This window comes from Callithrix jacchus, chromosome 10 (genome assembly GCF_049354715.1).
Source record: "Callithrix jacchus isolate 240 chromosome 10, calJac240_pri, whole genome shotgun sequence".
NCBI classification, from domain to species: Eukaryota; Metazoa; Chordata; class Mammalia; order Primates; family Cebidae; genus Callithrix; species Callithrix jacchus.
In genome coordinates this window covers 62,286,800-62,308,665 of record NC_133511.1, presented here as the reverse complement: position 1 = coordinate 62,308,665, position 21,866 = coordinate 62,286,800, and the positions used below count along the sequence as shown (strand labels likewise).

At 39.0% G+C, this 21,866-nt stretch overlaps 1 protein-coding gene across 3 annotated transcripts in view; it reads right to left on the bottom strand.

The window, feature by feature from the left end:
* GAB2 (GRB2 associated binding protein 2) overlaps positions 1-21,866 on the bottom strand; it is a 209,631-nt gene that overhangs the window by 72,605 nt on the left and 115,160 nt on the right. The gene's annotated exons all lie outside the window — the stretch shown is intronic.

Sequence of the window (21,866 nt, the reverse complement as noted above, 5' to 3'; positions counted from 1 at the left end):
CAGAAAAATGGAATAGATAATTCTTGGCTGTTTGGCTAAGATCAAGTGAAGAACAATGGACTAGAACAGAAAACCCAGAAACAAACCCTCACAATATGATTTTTGACAAAGGTGTAAAAGCAACTCAGTGAAGAAAACAGCCAGGCGTTGTGGTTCGTGCCTGTAATTCTAGTACTTTGGGAGGCCAAGGCAGGTAGATCACTTGAGGCCAGGAGCTCAAGACTGGCCTGGCCAACATGGTGAAACCCTGTCTCTACTAAAAATATTACTACAAAAATAAAAGAAAACATCGCCTTTTCAAGAAATGGTGCTGAAGCAATCAGGCAACCACAGGGGAGAAAAGATCTCAATCTAAGCCTCACATCTTATACAAAAGATGTGAATGAACTCAGAATAAATCATGAACTTAAATGTAAAGTATAAAACTATAAAACATTTAGAAAAAAAGGTGAAAATCTTTGGGATGGAGGGTACATCTCATGAGAAATCAACAAGCTCCTTATATAGAATTCAGTAAAAACAAACACAAAATGTGCTGAATGCTCTGACAGACAACAGAAAGAGGCAAGGCCCAAAAATACTCCTTTGAAATAACTTAACAATATTTACAAAGTTTCAGGAAGTTAGGACATTGGTATATATCCCTAAAACAAGAAGATTTTTTTGTAAGTGCCATACAAAGAGACATAATATGCTACTAGACCAATGAAGCAGGGAATCAAACTTTTAGGGTAAGAGAGAGTAAGAGCATGAAAACATGAGAGAAAGCAAGTGTGTATGAGAGAGAAGGAGCAATGAACATAAACAATGAAGAAGGTAAGGTTTGATACACAGTTTTGGAAAGGAAGGAGAACAGGACTTTTAAAAATACAGCATACAGTATGACCAAGACCTGGGCATGCAAACAGATAAATTTCAGAGAATGTGGGACAGTCTTCTGAATGTGGAAAGAGGGAGGAAAGGAAGAGTTTGGAGGTCCTGCAAAGCCTTGACTGCCCCCATAAGTAGTTTCATCTTTTCTTTATTTGTAATGGGGAGCCACTGAAGAGTACAGATCAGCAGAGAAATGTAACTGATGCTATGCTCTTATCTATCTGGCAGAGTGAGGAAGACAAACCAGAAAAGGAAAAAGTAAGAGACAGGAAAACCATTAAGAAACTGTTGCAGTAGTCTCCAATGGTGAGAGAAGATGGAAATCTAAAGCAGGGCAGTAATGATGGAGACAAAAGAAAAAGCAACGAAAGTCGCTTTACTTAACAATGGGGCTTTAAAAAGTATATGGATAGGGTTTACTGTCAAGAAAGTTAGAAAAAAATTTTTGTGTCTATGATCAAGGGTATGCCACTCCCATCTCTGATGAAATAGAAGTGACTGTTTTCCTTCTGTCAGAAAACAAACCATTTCACAACCATTAAGACCACAGACACAAAATGTGGTACATATGACCTGGAAGTTGCATCACTCCTAGCTGTTGAGCAGACCCTACATGTCACATGAGCCTGTCTCTGTACTATGGGTTAGATCTCAAGGTCTTCAAGCATGTAGAATGAGGCTATCACTTCCTCTTATTGCTGTTGGCACCCAGAAAACTTAGGTGGGCCCCAATTTAGCTATGCAAGAGTGTTATGTTCCATTCTGGTGACCATGAAGGCACATGAAATTTTGTCACACCAGGATTCTGTGAGATTCTGCCTGGGGTCATGATCATAGTGTTTGTTCTAAGATATAAAGGGCTGCTGAGATGTGGAAGAGCAATTTGATTTATTTTTGGTGACTCAGCATTCTAAAGTTGAACAAGTTCCAGAAGGAGCAGGCTATGGAAAAGCCAATTTGGCTTTTTTAGAAAGTAAGAACTTTCTAAGTGAGTGGTCCAAAGCAGGTCTCTTAGAAACTGGAGAATACTCAATACTAGAGATTTTGAAGAAAGAGGCAAGGTGAGGGATCAGCAAACTTTGTTAAGGACAATTTTGGCCTTTACAGGCCATATTTTCTCTGTCATAACTACTCAGTTCTGTAATGGCATGACAGCATCCATACACAATTCATAAGCAAACAGGCATGGCTGTGTTCCAGTAAAACTGCTTAGAAAAAGAAGGTGTGGGTGAGGTTTGTTGACTCCTGGCCTAAGCAAAGGTGGGAGGGTTGGGGAGTGAGATGGTAGAAGGGCTCAAAGAGTAGATCAACAGATAGATAAGAGACTAAGGTCTCTTCTTACCTACCTTGAGAGACTTAATTTTTTTTCCCCTCTTTTCTTCCTTTTTTTTTTGGTGAGACAGGGTCTTCCTCTGTTGCCTAGGCTGGAGTGCAGTAGAGCAAACATGGCTCACTGTAGCCTCAACCTCCTGGGCTCAAGTGATCCTCCTGCCTCAGTCTCCCATTTAGCTGTGATCATAGGATGCGCCACTACACCCAGCTAATTTTTTGTAGAGATGGTTCTCACTGTGTTGGCTAGGCTAATATCAAATTCATGGGCTCAATCCTCCCACCTTAGCCTCCCAAAGCGTTGTGATTACAAGTGACCCACTGCACCCAGCCCCTTATTTTTTTAACTAAGAAAGCATGATATGGTTACGCCTCATTTAATCAGATTACTGAGATTCTCAGAACAGGGGTATGTGTTCTGAATAACCATATCACCACCTGGGAGCTTCACTAAGAAGTACGTGTGTGTGTGCGTGTGTGTGTGTGAGAGAGAGACAGAGTGAGAGAGTGTGTGTATGTGGGTGTGTCTACGCATGTTATTGAATTTTTAAAAAATAAGGCAAAGAGTTTTTTGAAGATGCAAGTATTATGTTCTTAATATACCTGCCTAATAGATTTAAATTATTGATATCACCCAGTAACCTCAGTTAGATTCAGATTAACTATACTCCTCACTTGATAGGATTCTCTAGGTTTATTGGCAGTTATTGGTTTCACACTCTTCAGAAAGAGGGAAGTTAAAAGGACACGCCTGTTCCTAAGAGTTATGCAAAAACCTCTTCCAAGAAATGTCTTGCCCCTTCTACAACTTTAGGCACAAGGCACATGAGATTTGCTATCAGGAAGGATGATTTGAGACCCTGAGAAGTCCTTAGTCATCACAGAAGAATTCTGTAATCGTTGGTATACCAAAGTTAGGGCAGAAGATAGAAGATTCTGGAGGTTTAAAAACATTTTCAACTGTCAACTCCCAGGTGGTGATGTGGTTGAGCTCCAGCTCAAACAAACACAGGAGAATCTGATCTCACTTCTGAGCATATGATGCACAGGTATATCCTAATATATTTCAACACAAGTCTACTAGGCCAGTCTTGTATCCCATAATATTTAACAGCAAACATTACAAGAGTACAGTGGGGGTCATGTAACAGTCACACATTTTTGGAGGCACACTTCCTGAGTGAGGAAGGGCTTTGTGCTATCCTTTCTCTAGGAATCCTTCAACTACTGTGGACCATAGAGACTTAATACTCTCTGAAGAAAATTTTAAAAGGGTATTTGCTGAGCTCTTGCTACATGCCATGTGCTTTCTACTCGTGATCACATTTAATCCTTAAACCAAAGCTGCAGGGTAAATATGACCCTCTTTTAACCGATGAGGAAAATGAAGTTCAGAGAGATTAAACAACTTGCAGAGACCACAGCCCCAGATTTTGTTTTGTGGGTCTTAACCCAGGAAGAACTTGAGGTGAAGCTACTACAGATGAATTGCTCACTACACTTTGAGAAACACTGGCCACAGAGTTTATGAATTCAAGTTTATAGTTAATTGGTAGTGACAGATGGCAATAACACAACTAGAACCTAGGTCTCAGCTCCTAGTTCAAAGTTATTTCAACTCCTCAAATGCAAATCCCCTAGGAGAGAACAGCATAGTTACTGTATTTTTTCCTGACTCATTTATCTGAATAATATAGTTTCCCTTGGATTCCAAATGAACTTATTTGTTCCTAGGGCACAGAATGAATTTTTTCATACTCCAAGACTATAACATTCTGAGGTCAGGGGCTTTTGAATCTCCCGCATTCATTTTCCACAGGATTTGATAACTGCAAAGCACTATGTAACTCTTCAATAAAAGTTATACCAAAGGAACAAAATAATGTTTATTTGCTTCTGTTTTGGTAAAAAGCAAACACACAAAACAAACAGAAAAAAACTTCAGCCAGATGACCCGTTAATGTAACACCATCTCTATTCCAGGTAAGATGATATACTGACACCATAAACACAAAAGATCACCTAGAGTCCTTTATGTAAAGCTGACTCCAACTATAGGCTTCAAGGAGTAGATCATGGGAATTTAGATTAAGCCAATTAGCACCATTTCATCCTACATGCTACAGTGATCAGTTTAGCGCACATGATCCAAGCCAGCTCAGAGTTATTGAGATTCAACCCCAGGACCTTTGTTTTGTGTTACTCAAACTGGCTCTGTCACTAGACAAAGGGTTGTGATAACGTATCCCTGAAGTTGCAGGAACCACTATTTGTAGCCTAAGAACAGCCAATCCAGAGAGAAAGAGAGCAGGTTAAAAGGCTGACATTGATGAAATCTGAGTCTTAACCTGATGCTGAAGCCAGATTTGCCTCTTAAACTTTTTGGGTCAATAAACTCTTTTCTCATTTAAGGCAACCTAGGTCACTGATCAACACAGGCTGTAAGCATGTGTCCTATACTGAGAATTAGAACCCGTTCTCTACCACTAGAGTAACTCAGGGGTCCTTTCCAAGAGCCTGATCATATTCATTATTCAATCCACTTTTTTTTTCCTTCACTTTCAACGTTTTTGCCATTAGCATTTACTCACATCTACACAAATCCTCCCTTCCTCCTTCCAATCATTCAATCAACATTTATGAAATCTAATAATGCCAGGTCCTTCAAGATCTCATGATTTATGGAAAGCACAGACAAGTAGAGTCCATAGGTAACTCAGTACATGGTCAGTGCTCTTACAATGGTATGAACAGAGGTTCTCAGCACTGTTCATGTGGGTGTTCTCAGCATCCACATGAACAGTGGAGGCTTGGTGGAGAGGACTACTCTGCCTGTCTCGAAGAGTCAGGGAAGTGTTACAGTACAGGTGGCACTTGGTTTGAGTATTGAAGGATGTGGAGAGTTTTTCAGGGTAAAGAAAAATTGCAGGAGAGAGAACTTTCAGGAAAAGATAATATGAGTATAGGTGACTCTTGTTTATTTCTGGTAGTTATGGTGTGTAAAGTCAGCACAAACACCGACTTAGTTAATATTGAATCATTCCTCTGGAGCAGTGGTCCCCAACCTTTTCGGCACCAGGGACTGGTTTTGTGGAAGACAGTATTTCCACTGACAGGGGTAGGGATGGTTTTAGGATGAAACTATTCCACTTCAGATCATCACGCATTAGTTAGATTCTCTTAAGGAGTGTGCAACCTAGATCCCTTGCATGTGTAGTTCACAATAGAGTTCATTTTTCTATGAGAATCTAATGCCACCGCTGATCTGGCAGGAGGTAGAGCTTAGGCAGTAATGCCGCCTCCTGCTGTGAGATCTGGTTCCTAACAGGCCAGACTGGTAAGGGTCCTTGGCCCAGGGAGTTGGGGACTCCTGATCTAGGGGAAATACCAGATTAGGTTCCTGTTAGCCTCTGGTCACATTTTTTATCAATCGGTCAAGACAAAACCCCATTTTATGTATGTTTCTGTTTAAAGACACTTTATTTATCATATATTGACTCAGTAAGACTGAACTCATGGCTAACAGCACTTCAACTCATGCCTGAACAAAGCTTATCTAATACATGTATTCTCTCAGTAAGGCACATTATAGCCTTACAACCTTACAGCCTCTTGTGTTTAGAAACACTAGACAGAACTTCAGAACTATGCTTTGGGATCATTTTAAACAGTGAAATCACCAACCAAAAGCACAAAAATGCAAAAAACATGGTACCCAATATATCACAAAGAAGACACTTGTTTACAGGATGAGAGGTGAAATAAGAACACAAAACACTGCCTTGTGCCACCACAGCTGGGAATGTGCACGTCAGGAGACTTAGATGTTTTCACTGCCTTGTCCATGTGCATGTCTGAGATTAACAGCCAAAGCATGCTGTTTGGTCTGTTCAGGCTGGTAAAACAAAATACCTCAGACTAGGTTATTTATAAACATGAAATTTACAGTCCACAGTGCTGGAGGCTGGGAAATCCAAGATCAAGGCACCAGCAGATTTGGTGTCTGGTGAGGGCCCTGTTTCTATGAGATGGTGGAGGGGACAACAGAAGCCCTCAAACTGCTTTTGTGCCAGCACAAATCGCCTTCACGAGGGCTCTGCCCTCACTGCCCTCCAATCACCTCCCAAAGGCCCCACCTCCTAATACCAACACATTAGGGCTAAGATTTTAACATATGCATTCTGGAGGGACACAAACGTTCAGACCATGCATGGTGAGTGTTGGTTTTGGGGTTACAAGTAAATTTCAGTGAGTACAGAATCTAGAATGAGTGAATATGAGGATTCACGGTATATGAAAAAGTTTGGTATACTCAAATAATAAAGGTAAAGTTTGGTGACCTTTATGGGGGGAGGGTGAAAAACTGTTGAGAAAAAATTACTGAAGGTAAGTCAAATATAACATATTATAAAATAAAAAAAATCTGAGAATTTCTCCAGAAAATGACATATTTTAAGTATTTGTTAATGAATGAAGAAAAAGCTACAATGAATCCATTAATTATTCCATTAATCAGGATATCCTTTTTTTTTTTTTTTTAAGAAAAAAGTACAAATTCATAGAAAACACTTATTCAGTTCATAAGCAATACCAGATGTGAATGTGTGTGTGTGTTCTGAAGGACCAAGGACAAAGTGGTCCATCATGTGGGAACTACTGTCATGTACCTGCTTAGGCAGGGGGATCAGCAAAGGTAAAGGCCCTGAGGAGAAAGTGAGCTTGGGCTATGAGGACCTGACAGGAGGTCATGGCTGGAGCACAGTAAACAAAGGGGAAAGTCAAACAAGGAAAAGCCAGGGGCAGATTGTGCAGAGCCTTATAGCCCATTTTATGAAATTTAGATTTTATCTAAAATCCCTCAGTGGGGATCTCAATAAGATCCTTCAATAGGTACATAATTTATAAATCAATTATGTTGACAAATGAGCTTGAGGACAATGATACTATTTAAATTATTGACATATTTATAATAAATTTCCTATGTTTATGTACGCAAACATGCATACAACCACATATAGTGTATATATAGTGTATGCACATACATTTTACAAATGCTTAGAAAAGCATTTAAAATTGCTACCAATGGTTCCTTGTCGAGGGGAGTGGGCATATAAGAGAAAGGGTACAAGAATCTTTCACATTTTAATCCACAAAGTTCTATATTTTTAAGTATACAGAACATGAGACCAGTGAATGGTTTAAAATTTTTCCATATTTAAAATTCTAAAAGATCATTCTGGCCTATAATGATTGCATTGAAGTAAGGAAAAGGCATGAGTAGAGAGCCCAGATAGACCACTGCTCCAGAAATAATGGTGATATGGGCCAGGGCAGTGGCAAAAGGTATATACATTCAAGAGGGCATATGAAACCACGATATATTTCAGAAGCTGAAATGAATAACCTTGATGGACTGAATATGGGAGATACAGGAGAAGGAAGAATAAAGACTTCAAGATTTCCAGCTTGAGCAAGTGAGTGGGCTGTATTATGACTCATTACGATGGGGAAGAGAATCACAGTCACATCTCTCTGAGAAGCCTATTATGGTGCATTCTATTCATTCTCTGCCTCCATCACATGAAAGACAAAGGGACAAGATGAATTTGATGTATATGAGAGAGAGAGAGTCACATCTGGGAAACCAAAGAGCCCTGTATCAGTAATTACATTGACTGAATTCTATGAGATTCATTCCCCAAAGACCAGGTCAACCTTTCTACAGGGACTTGAAATCCATTAGAGGAATTACCTCTCCTGTTGACAAAGCAACAAATGAGCTGTTGCCAACCCTTTTCATACTGGAGAAACAAAGGTCATTCCCTTGAGGGACCTTGCTTTCATGTCCTTGAATGGTCTGATCTCAGTTATATTTAAAGCACTGAATTAAGCACAGGTTACCAGGAAAAAACCAGGGCAAAGTTGGGGGAAGAGCAGACAAATGATGCCCAGGAATACAGTTAAACTGATTCCTTTCCTCTAGGACAAAGGTTTCTCTCTCAGTCCGGTAGACCCTCCAAAGACCTGGTTCTGTATTTTCTTAAATATACATCTGATTGTGTTACTGGAGTCCAGTACACAGTGGAATTTGCTGGTCATGAGCAAACAGAGTATCATGAAAAGCTACTTCCAACGTACAGAATGAACAGATGATGGGGCCCTTCAGGAACCTGGCTTCTCTTTCCTGGTCACAGTACTCTACAAAAATGCAAGGAAATCATTCAAAGGATGGCAGGAGAAACAGAACCTAATTCCAAAGATTAATTCAGGTGATCAAGTAAACAGCCTATCTTGCTCCTGGGAGCCCCAATTTACATCAGTCCAGCTGCTTGGAATATTGTATATATAGCTGGAAAACATTCCCGTACAGAGACTTCCTTAGCCTCTCTAGGAACTATTGGAAACCTTTTGTTTAACTTATAAGAATTCAGTATACAGAATTAGAAGAATGACCCTGAGCTGATCCTTTTTTTTGTTTCCTTATTTAACAAAAATCATCATTATACATTATATAAATGTAATTTAGATAACATAAAATGCATCCATCTTAACAGTTCAGATAGCTGAATTTTGACAAAGGTATTTACCATCTAACCCTACCTCAATCAAGACAGAACATTTGCACAGCCCCAACGAGTTTCCTTGTGCCCTTTCCAGGTGAATCCTCACTCCCTACCCTGGTGCTAGGCAAACACTGATCTACTATTATCATAAATTTGTCTTTTGTAGAGCATCACGAAAAAAATGGAATCATGCAGTATATACTCTTTTGTGCCTGGCTTTTTATGCACAACATGAAGTTGTAATGATTGATTCATATTGCTGTAAGTATCAGTAATTTTTTAAATTGCTGAGTAGTGTATGATGGAGGTACCATTATTTATCGATTCACCTATTGAGGGACAATAAGGTTGTTTCCAGCTTGGAGCCATTATGAACAAAATAGCTATGAACATTATTGTACAAGTCTTTTTTTTGTGAGCCTAGGTTTTCATTTCTCCTTGTTAAATACCTAGGAGTGGAATGGATTAGTTATATAGTGAGTATATGTTTAATTTTACAAAAAAGTCTACCACATTGTTTTCCAAAATGGTTGTACTGTTTTTACAGTCCCGTCAACAATGTATGAGAATTCTAACTCCTTCACAAGACTTGGTCATTATGGCCACTGTATGGGGTGTGTGATGATATCTCACTGTGGGTTTTTTTTTTTCTTACTCTGTCATCCAGGCTGGAATGCAGTGGCATGATCTCAGCTCACTGTACCCTCTGCCTCCCAGGTTCAAGTGATTCTCCTACCTCAGCCTCCCGAGTAGCTGAGATTACAGGCACCTGCCACCATGCCCAGCTATTTTTTGTATTTTTAGTAGAGATAAAGTTTTACCATGTTGGCCAGGCTGGTCTCCAACTCCTGACCTCAAGTAATCCACCTGCCTTGGCCTCCCAAAGTGCTGGGATTACAGGCGTGAGCCATTGCACCCGGCCTCACTGTGGTTTTAATTTGCATTTCTCTGATGACTCATGATGGTAAGCAACTTTCCATGTGTTTAGTTGTTATTTATCTTCTTTTGTGATAGGTCTGTTCAATTCTTTTGCTAATTTAAAATTAATTTTGGGGGTATTACTGAGTTATAAGTCCTTTACATATGACACACACACACACACACACACACACACACACACACACACACACACAAAATGGGAGAGAGGGAGGATACTTTCTCCCAGTCTGTGGCTTGCCTTTTCTTTTTTAGAATTTAAATTTTTATTTTTAATTGGCAAATAATAATTATACATATTCTTTTTTTAGTGGTATCTTTTTTTTTTTTTTTCCTGAGACAGAGTCTTGCTCTATCACCCAGGCTGGAGTGCAATGGCATAATCTCGGCTCACTGCAACTTCTACCTCCCAAGTTCAAGCAATTCTCCCACCTCAGTCTCCCAAGTAGCACAAATTACAGTCACCCGCCATCATGCCCAGCTAATTTTTGTATTTTTGTAAAGACAGGGTTTCCCCAAGTCGGCCAGGTTGGTCTTGAACTCCTGACCTCAGGTGATCTGCCTGCCTCAGCCTCCCAAAGTGCTGGGATTATAGGCGTGAGCCACCGTGCCTGGTCTTTTGTGGCATCTTTTAAAGAACAAATGTTTTTCAGTTTGATGAGTCCAACATCAGTTTTTAAAATGGCTCAGGCTTTTTTGAGCCCACATAGCCAAAGCAAGATTAAGCAAAAAGGACAAATCTGGAGGCATCACATTACCTGATTTCAAACTATACTATAAGGGTATGGTCATTAAACAGCAGAGTACCGGTATAAAAACAGGCACATAGACCAATAAAACAAAATAGAGAAGCCAAAAATAAACTCAAATATTTACAGCCAACTGATCTCCAACAAAGCAAACAAAAACAAAGTGGGGAAAGGACACCCTATTCAACAAACAGTGCTGGGATAATTGGCAAGCCACATGTAGGAAAATGAAACTGGATTCTCATCTCTCACAATATACAAAAATCAACCCAAGATAGATCAAGGACTTAAATCTAAGAGCTGAAACTATGAAAATTCTAGAAGATAACCGTAGAAAAGCCCTTCTAGACACTGTCTTAGACAAAGGTTTCATGACCAAGCACCCAAAAGCAAATGTAACAAAAACAAAGATAAATAGCTGAGACTTAATTAAACTAAAGAGTTTTTGCATGACAAAAGGAACAGTCAGCAGGGTAAAGAGACAACCCACAGACTGGGAGAAAATCTTCATAGTCTATACATCTGACAAAGGACGAATATCCAGAATCTACAATGAACTCAAACAAATTAGCAAGAAAAAAATAAACAATCCCATCAAAAAGTGAGCTAATCTCAAAAGAATATATGCAAATGGCCAAGAGACATATGAAAAACTGTTCAATATCATTAATGATCGGGGAAATGTAAATTGAAACCACAATGCGATACCACCTTATTCTTGCAAGAATGGCCATAATAAAAAATAAAATAACAGATGTTGGCACTGATGCAGTGAAAAGAGAACACTTCTGCATAGCTGGTGGGAATGTAAACTAGTACAACCACTATGGAAAACAGTGTGGAGATTCCTTAAAGAACTAAAAATAGAACAACCATTTGATCCGGCAATCCCACTACCCAGAGGAAAAAGAAGTCATTATACAAAAAAGATACTTACACACTTGTTCATAGCAGCACAATTTGCAATCACGGAAATGTGGGACTAGCCTAAATACCTATCAATCAATGAGTGGACAAAGAAACTGTGGGATATGTGTGTGTGTGTACACACACACACATACACACACACATACACACACACACGATGGAATATTACTCAGCCATAAAAAGGAATGAATTAATGGCATTAACAGCAACCTGGATGGGACTGAAGACTATTATTCTAAGTGAAGTAACTGAGGAACAGAAAACCATTGTATGTTCTTACTCATAAATGGGAGCTAAGCTATGAGGATGCAAAGGCAAACGAAAGATACAATAAACTTTGGGGACTCAGGAGAAACAGTGGGGGCAGTGAGGGATAGAAGACTACAAATTGGGTTCAGTGTATACTACTTGGGTGATGGGTGCACCAAAATCTCACAAATCACCACAAAAGAACTTATTCATGTAACCAAATACCACCTGTTCCCCAAAATCTGTGGAAATACATTTTTTAAAAAAAATGGTTCAGGCTCTTTTTTCTGTCTTATCTAGGAAATCTTTGCTTACCCCAAGGCCAAAAAGATTTTTTGCTTTTCTTCTAGATGTTTTATAATTTTAGCTTTGATATCTATGACCCATGTTTGTATGGAGTATGAGCAAAAGGTCATGGTTCGATTTTTTTCCACATGGATATCCAGCTGTTCTAGCAGCATTTATCGTAAAGAAATATCCTTTCCTTATAAATTACCTTTGCATTTTTGTTAAAAACCAGTTGACCAAATACATGTAGGTCTATTTCTAGGCTTCCTATGTTTAAAATCATCTCTTTTTCTATATATAATTATGGCAGTATCATGCTGTCCCAATTATTGCAGTTTCACAATAAGTCTTAAAATCAGGTAGAGTTCTCCAACTTTGTTCTTTTTCAAAGTTGTTTTGATTATTCTTGGTCTTTTGCATTTCCATACACATTTCAGAATCAGTTTGTCAATTTTTACCCAAAAGGAAGTGCTGGGATTTTTGACTGGGGTTTCACTGATTCTACAGATCAATTTAGGGATTATGTTTTCCTTTACTGTTTAATTTATTGAAGCCATCCAGGTCTGGAAGCTTCTTACCTCTCCCACTGACAAAGCAACAAATGAGCTGTTGCCAATCCTCTGCATTTTGAAGAAACAAAAATTATTCTCTTGAGAGCCTTCACTTTCATGTCCTTGAAAGAGCTGATCTCAGTTATATTCAAAGAACTAAATTAAGCAAAGATTTAGTGAAAACCAGGCAAAGTTGGGGGAATGGTAGACAAATTACACCCATGAATTATATTTAAATTATGTATTCAAAATTATAATTAAATTATTATTATTATTTTTTAATAGAGATGGGGTTTCACCATGTTGGCCAGGCTGGTCTTGAACTCCTGACCTCGTGATCTACCCGTCTTGGCCTCCCACGCCTGGGATTACAGGCGTGAACCACTGGTCAATTAAATTATTTTAACAGGTGTAGGGCTCTTCAGATTTTTACTTCTTGTGTCGGTTTTGATGTGTCTTTCATAGAATTTCATGTATCAAATTTACTGAGGTAAAGTTGTTCATAATATTCTATTATGCTTTTATTTTTCAATGAGATATAATTTATATTCCTTAATATTCACCCACTTAAAGTATACAATTTAGGGTTTTTTTTTTTGTATATTCACAAAGTTATGCAAACATCAACATTATCTAATTCCAGAACATTTTCATCCCCCCAAAAGCAATCCCATATCCATTAGGCAATCTCCATCTTCCCCTTCTCCCATCCTCTGGCAATTACTAATCTATTAAGCTTTTAATGGTGTAGGATCTATAGTGATGGGCTGACTTGTTTTTCGTGTACTCCATTTCAGCAAGAGCCAAGCTCCCAAGGCAAGAATCTAGAGTAGCAGTCACATTACAATCTTGGACTCGGGAGAGACAAAGAAGACATACTTTTCTTGAAGTTTCTTAATCAGGCTCCTTGTTGCCTAGCAATGCTTTTTGACCAGTGATAAAGTGCCAAATTATTAAAAGTTTTTAATTCCTTCAGCCCTTAGAGAAGCTGCAGTCCCTGGGCTAGTTACCCCTTGCCAATAGCCACCTGAAGCCTGACATTAAAATGTTATATTCTTTGTATGATATAATATGAACAAGTTTGAAAAGCACTGTCCTACAGTCTAAACTACTCAGGACAGCATTCAAGGACCTTCTTTCATTTGGCTCCAAACTGCTACCTGAAATTGTTTTCAACCTTCCCTCCCTCCATGCCTATTCTCAGCTCAAAATAGCTTATATTCCAGGCAAAGCAAACCGCTTTAATGTGATATTCCCTGTGAAAATCCTATTCATCCTTCAAGATTCCACTCAAATGTCCAAAAGCCTTCCATACTCTCTCTGAAAGGACAGGGACAGTGCCTCTCCTTCCCTTCTAGAGATAGTATGGGAACTGAGCTGAGCTGAATACCAACTGAGGAGTCGGTACTGATGAGATCTCAGAATATAAATCCCTTTTTATACTTTCAAAATTGCCTTATGAATAGGGCAAGAAAGGGATTATCATAATCATTTTACAGATTAAGGAACAGTGGTTGAGAAAATGGTAATATCTTATTAAACTCATACACAGAAGTCTGTCGCAGAGCTGAGACAAGAACTCAAGTCTAGACTTGAAAAAAAATTTTTTTAAAGATAGAATGCAGAGCCTTTTATTCTAAAATGAGTCTTGTCTCTAAAACTGCAAAAATTTCCCAGCAGTATTCTACACAATTTAGATTTACTTTAAGATATAAAACTGATACAGAATGGAGCTCAGGATTTTAGACAGGAATCAATCCTGAATTAGGTAGGGCAAGAGAGAGCTCCACAGAGGAAAGGTGGCACAGGGAGGCTCCAGGTGCCTTGCAGCCAGCCTTCTTTATAACTTTATAATCTGGTATGGCAGCTTAGCAGGTTCAGAGTAATCTCTTTGTGTGGAGGCAGGTGATGAGCACTTCTGGAAATAAAGCACCAGGACCTTTTCATCTTAAGAAGTGAAAATTCCCTGGTCATTTTATCTCTGGCACTCTTCTTTGCCTGTGTCTGAGTGGAAAATGCAGCTACATAAATATCAAAATTGAAACACAATTTTTAGGTAATTTTCTACCATGAGGCATCCTGACCCTGAGGCATAGGGCCCTCTGGAGTTCAGGATGCATTCCCTAGGTAACAGTTTCTCCCAAAACCTCAGGGCAAAAGTTTGCAGATTCCAACTGAGGAGCTACAGCTTCCTAGAGGAAAAGGTAAGTATTGCCCATGCTCTACCCTAGTGAAATTCGAAATAAAATTCTAAGATTGAAATAAACCATTTCTGTCCTTAATCCTTCTCTGAGAAAAAAAATATTTTTTACACTGGAGCAGTAAAAAATATAGAGTCAAGCCCAGCAGTTTAACATCTAGAATGCAAACCCCTATATTAAAACATCTATACCCATTTACCATGCCTGCCCTATACTTAGAAATTTCTTACTTTATCTTTCTTAGAACCTTCAACTTTATTGCACCCCAAATGGACATAAGCTTTCAATAAACTATAATATTAACCTGATTTACTAATATAAATCCATCCCAACCAAATGTAAAACCTATACACTTTCTTAAACTATCAATGTAGTCATTCAGATCAGAAGTTTTCCCTGAAAGGATTATAAGGAGAGATTTCATTTGGAAGCACTCCTTGGTTTATAGTACAAGCTTCATCATGAATGTTTTTATGTTATTTCAGGTACACAAGTGGAAATGTTCATAAGTTTCTTGAAGGCAGAGACTGAAAGGATGCACAGACAGTGGAAAATAAACAGGATTTAGACTGTGAAGATACAGGTTAAAAATTCCAGCCTTTACTTATTAGCTGCGTGACCCTAATGAGTCACTTAACCTGTGTATGCCTTAATTTCCTTGTTTGTAAAATAGACCAAATTCCACCTACCTCACATAGTTACAGAGAGGAAGAGATAAATTAAGGTATATATGTTTTTAAAAATGTGTTATGTATAGATATCAAATTTTATCTTCTAATTGTTTTGAAAATGTATCTCTCACCAGGCCTGTATTTGGGCATAATTCAATGTAAGTGACCATAGCAAGTAATTAAAAATACCTCCTAATAGTTATGTAGGAAACAATATTAATGGGTAACAAAACCATGCATTCTAAGTTAGATACAGCACCCTTCCATGAACTAATAACCTTGAAAAAAACTACCTTTCCAACTCAGTCACTAAGAGTATCCCATGGCAGCAACAGTGCTTATGAACGCTACAACCTCTCATGTGCACCCAGAGTCCTAGAAGTGGGTCCTTTGCATTATTTTCAACCAAAGGAATCAGAACTCTCTGGAAAGGGGTTGATTCTACATTGGGAAGTAATAATAATAATAATAACAACAACAACAACAATAACAACAGCAACAATAAAGATAAGCCTGAAAATTCTTTTTATTGAATAATAAAAGCAAAGTTGCTTTAAAATATATCACAGAATTGTGTGTGAAGTTTGTGATGGGGGAAAAAAGGAAAAAGTAAATCACAGAAAAAAAATGTAAAGAACTAGGCCAGGCATGGTGGCTCACACCTGTAATCCCAGCACTTTGGGAGGCCAAGGTGGGAGGGAAGATCCCTTGAGCACAAGAGTTTCAGACCAGCATGAGTAAGATGGTGAGATCCCATCTCTACAAAAAATGTTAACGAGAGAAAAAGAGAGAGATGTTGAGTCAAAAAGATATGATTTAAAGGGGCTCCCACTGTCCAAGTTATAACATTTTAAGTTTATAACTAATTGAACCTGTGAAAATATGAGTTGATGATATTCAATAGAGTAAAGTATATGAAAGTTCTTTTTTTAAAACAAAAGAAGTGAGACTATAACAGTGTGATGGGTTATTTTAGGTGCCAACTTCACTGGGTTAAGGGATACCCAGATAGTTGATAAAGCATTATTTCTGGATACATCTGTGAGGGTGTTTCTGGAAGAGATTGGCATTTGAATCACTGAACTGAGTATGGAAGATTTACTCTTATCCAATGTGGGTGAGCACCATTCAATTTGTTGAGATCCTGGAAAGAACAAAAGGGCAGAGGGAAAGTATTCTTTTTTCTGAAGCTGAGACACCCATCTTTCTCTGCCCCTGGATATCGGAACTCCAGATGCTTGGGCCTATAACACTTATAATACTAGACATGTAATAAGTGTTAAAACAGGGAGAGACAGTATAAATAATTAAGGAAATGAGCTATTATACCTTGAGGAGGGAGTCAAAAATATGCCGGGATGAAAGAGTAGAAAGACAGTCTAGATTTTAAGCACAGGAGGCATAGAAAGAAAGGGAATATGGGAAGTTGAGGGTGCAGTGAGCTGTGACTGAGACACTGCACTCCAGGCTGGGCAACAGAGCAAGAACCCTATGCAAAGAAAGATGGGCATCTTTGATGTGATTATGCGAAAGGATGTGGGGAGGGAGGTCACTGCAAATGACAATAAAGAGCAGGTTACAAGATAGGATCCTGGAGGACCTTGAATGTTGCCATTATCAAGGAGTTTGAACTTAGCATCTATGTGACTAGAAGAAACAGGATCAGATCTAGGTTTTAAGAAAATACAACCAAGCTATATACAACAACATGAGTGAATTTTATAAACAGAATGCTGAGAGAAGGAAGCAAGAATAAAAATGTGTTTTCATTTATCTGAAGTTCAAAAATAAACAAAACTAACAATATTACTTGAGAATACATATGCTTATAGTAAAACAACAAACAAAAGCAAGAACATGATTGCCACAAAAGTCATGAGACTTGGAAGAGGGAATGGGGTGAAGTAAGAAGAGTATGATTGGAAAGAGACATTCAGGGATTTCTGGTGTGCTGGCAATTTTTTGACATGGGTGGTTAAGTTATATGGGTGTTTCCTTTATAGTACAGTATATATTCTGTATAATTTTTGTATGTGTATTACATTTCACAATAAAAAGCTGAAGACATAGTTGGAAACACCCTGGAATGATGCTGAGGGTGGTGAAGTCTAGAGACAGGAAGAGAAATTAACAGCTACTCATAATAGTAAAGGCAAGGGAGAGCCTGAGTAATGTCATTGGTAGTGGGGACAGAAGAAAAAAAGGGTTTTGAGAATTACTTAGGAGTTAGGTCTTAGTGACCCATTAGAAATGGAAACTGTGGGAAAGAGGAGAGTCAAAAGTAGCTGCCAGATTGTTAAACTTTCAAGCTTGGGAGATCAGATGACAGCTAGGGAAATACTAAGAGTAGCAGACTCATGCAATTAAAAAAAATTGAAATGTGATTCACATGACATACAATCTACCATTTACAGTGTACAATTCAGTAGCTTTTAGTATACTTGCAAGGTTGTACTACCATCACCACTATTTAAATCCAGAATATTTTCATCACCCAAAAAGAAATTCTGTACTAATTAACTGCCTTTCCTCAGTCCCTGTCCCCCTCACCAGGCTTCATGTAATTTTAAGAGAATAAAATCTTGTGGTTAAACGCCTCCCACTTTTTTTAAAAAAACTGAGACAGGGTCTCGGTCTGTTGCCCAGGTTGGAGTACAGTGGCACAATCACAGCTCACTGCAACCTCAACCTCCCCAGGCTTCAGGAGATCCTCCTACCTCAGCCCCTTGAGTAGCTGGGAGTTGCAAGCACATGCCACCATGCCTGGCTAATATATATATTTTTAATCTGTCTTGACAGAGCAACAGTGATATTCAATTGGTCTGAGCAGCCCAATCCCCAAGATCTTAATGTGCTTCTCTATTTCACAAAGTGGAGAGCTCTGAGAAAACAGAAAAGCTGCTTTTATCAGGATGTAGAGGGTAACATTCCGTTTCCTAGTTCTACCTTGAATAGGAACTCAAGTTAACAGAGAAAGAGATCAAGGGTGGCAGAGATAGGTGTCTCGTTATAGTGGCTTTCATTCAGTACCAGTATTGTTCACTTTGGGGAAGGTTAGAAATATGTGTGTGTGGTGGTGGTGGTGGTGGTGGTGGTGGTGGTGGGGTAAGTTGTCATAATGTCTGGAAAACCTTATAGGCATTAGAGGGCAGAGGACAGGTATATTAACCTCAAACCATGCATAGGATAAAGTCTTGCATAACAAAGAATTGCCCCACCTACAATTTAGATACAGTCCTCCGAGAAACAGTGGGGCAGAATTCCTATTATTTCTGCAAGTACCAAAATCAAAATGGAAGTTATTATCTGTAAGTGGGAACCAGGCCCAAGAATTTGTGTTAAAAATAGCTTAGAGAACAGAAGATTTAAATAAGCTCACAGTGAAAAGGGTTATTAATAGAAAGCTCAGATATTAATAGTGATGAATCTCAGTTTGCCAAGGCAAACTGTAGCCCAGGCCTGGTGTTCCAGCACCACTGTCCTCGAGTCTCTACTGTGTGTAACAGCTGCGGCTCCCTGAGCCTCGTATCCCCCATTAGAAAGAGGACCCTTGTGGGTATGTCCTACAGTTCATTCTAAAAAAATAAGAAGGGCCATTAGGGAGCTCTCTATATAGGAAAAAAGTTTGATTCGTCTCCCCACTAAAGCTTTTTTCTCTCTCTACACTGATTTTGTATGAAATTCTGCCACTGAAGAACCCTGTTAAAATTAGTAATTTACTTTCAAACATTTATTATGTGCGAAGCTCTGGGAAGCACGGGGAACAAAACAAGACAGTCCTCAGACTAAAAGGGCTTCTGTTCTAGTGGGGAAGTTAAAATATGGGCACAACTCCATAAAATACACATCTGCCTGTACAACGTACTTAAGTAGAAATAATTTACTACTTGAAAGTAAGTTTTTCTTCCCCGCGTATTTATTGAACACTTATTAGGTACATTTTATATGCCTGAAAATAAGATTTGGGGTCAGCTTCATTATTTAAGAACTGCATAAACATGGGCTCTTTCATATACCTAAGCCTCAGTTTCAATTACAAAATGAAGATAATCCTGACAGGGTTGTCACAAGAATCAAATAAGGTAATAGAAGTTAAATGTTCCAGCACTTTGGGAGGCCAAGGCGGCTGGATCACGAGGTCAAGAGATCGAGACCATCCTGCCCAACATGGTGAAACCCTGTCTCTACTAAAAATACAAAAAAATTAGCTGGGTGTGGTGGCATGTGCCTGTAGTCCCAGCTACTCGGGAGACTGAGGTAGGAGAATTGCTTGAACCCAGGAGGCAGAGGTTGCAGTGAGGCAGAGGTTGCAGTGAGCCAAGGTTGAACCACTGCATTCCAGCCTGGCGCCTGGTAATGGAGTGAGACTCTGTCTCAAAAAAAAAAGAAGTTAAAGGTTTTTTTTTCCCCTAAAGAATATTTTATAAACTCTATACATATAAACTTTCCTATAAAGTTCTATTATAGAAAAGGGAGAATTTGTATTTGATACAAGAACAGTTCAACAAAGGAGCCAGCATTTGAACTGGGCTTCTAACATACAGTTAGGATAGTTAATGCATTACACCAAAAGTAATAAATTATTCAATAAATTTTCATTAAGCCACTACAACAAATAACAACAAAAGCCTCTATGTGCCAGGCTGTGGGTTGGGCAGATGTATTGGTACTGTTTATTATACTGCTTTTAAATTGCCTCAATACACTTGTTTATTCATTAATTCTTTCTATAAATACCTAAGATACAATTAGTTTACTAGTGTAGCAAGACACCTAGAAAGCCTGAGGTAACTGGACTGGGAGCGAGGTGGTAGTCAGATGCGAGGCTGTGGGCAAGAAGAGGTGCTTACTGAAGTTCATTCCCACCAGGTCATGCAGAGGCCAGAGCCCCAAGGCCCTGAGTTGGGGTGGGAGGCACAGGAAAGAGGCATAGCAGAGTTCTACTGACAATTTTACCTAATAAACAATGCTGTCTAGTGCAGGCTCTATATTGACAGACATCAGCTTCATGCCTGGCTGCAAATGACTGAGAATACTAACATTCCTCCCATGTCTAGGCTTGAAAGCCCTTTACCTGGGTTTATGTCACAGGGCAGAACATTAGGTAAGATACCCTGAACTGAGGGCACAACCAACTGAATGTACTTGGTGTTTACTGTAAACTATGAGCCAACATGACCTGTGAAGTTTAAAAAAAAAAAAAAAAAAAAAAAAGGTTATTTCCCTACAGTTCCTCAATAAGAAAGCAGGAGGGAAGCAAGAGGGAGATTTTGGGGTTTCTCCAAGCTGTGTGGTCTTTATCACAGCCACAACAACAAAAACAAAATACAGTTGCTCTGGACCAGGCACTCTCCTCAGCACTTTACATATATGAGCTCATTCCATCCTTACAACTATCCCATGAGTTGTTACTATTATTATCTCATTTTAAAGATAAAGAAAGTGGGAGCATGAAGTGATTAAGTAACTTAATTGTAGATATAAAGTTATAAATCGGCAAAGCAAGGACTTATGACTCTGTCCTCTGGGCTCTTTTTGCTCACCAAGACCTGCCTTACATGTCTGAGAGAAAAGTACTGAAACTTCCCAGATCTAGTGTCCTCAACTCCCAACAAGGGTGGTAGAAACAGGGACTAAAAAACGTGTGTGTGTGTGTGTGTGTGTGTGTAATATAAAACATGATATAATGTTTCATGTTAACTTTTAGAGAATCTTTGAGTGGTGATCTGTCAGTCCTTGGTGTGCTATTTACTCTGTGATCACCCCATCTCAGGCAAGTTTCTTGGCTTCTCTAAGACTCATGAAGGTGTCATCCACTCTATTTATCTTATAAGGTTGTCATGAGATTTTGACGTATATAAGCCTTAGTGTGTTCTCTGGGATCACTCTAAAGCTTTTTTTTCCCAGCACATTTTTTTTTTCATTTCTTCATGTGGTTTGGATCAATGCAGCTGCCAGATAAACAGTGTTACCTACCACAATAAAGCAAAGACTGAATGTGACTCCTAGACTGTTGAGAATATTAATGGCCACTCCTCTTTTACATGTGAGTTCTGTCAAAGCACCTCATGTGATGCCTGCCTGACTCAAGGTTCAATCAATGATTCCTTTACTTCCTCTCCTGGCTTTGTGCTTCTAAGGGTGACATGGGGCTTGATGCTCCCAAATCCTGAGGCTAAGGAATAACCCAGTCAGGAAAAGGACACAGAACTCTGGAATTCCCCCATCTCAGGATCACTGAGGATCATGTGCAAGACCCACAGCCTCCCTATGATTCAGTTTCCCCACCCCTCCAACAGGCTGATTCATTTGTTCAGGGTACACCATGGAGTCCTGCCAAATGCAAATAAACTGTCTATGGGGCATGTGCCAAGCTTTTCTGGGAGCAGGCTCATTACTGCCATAGTCACTACAACAAATAACAACAAAAGCCTCTAGGTGCAAATTACCACACACAATAAACTTAATTTAAGAAACACTGAAGAGATCCTTAGTTGCATTTTAATTTACACAGCACCATTTATCACAC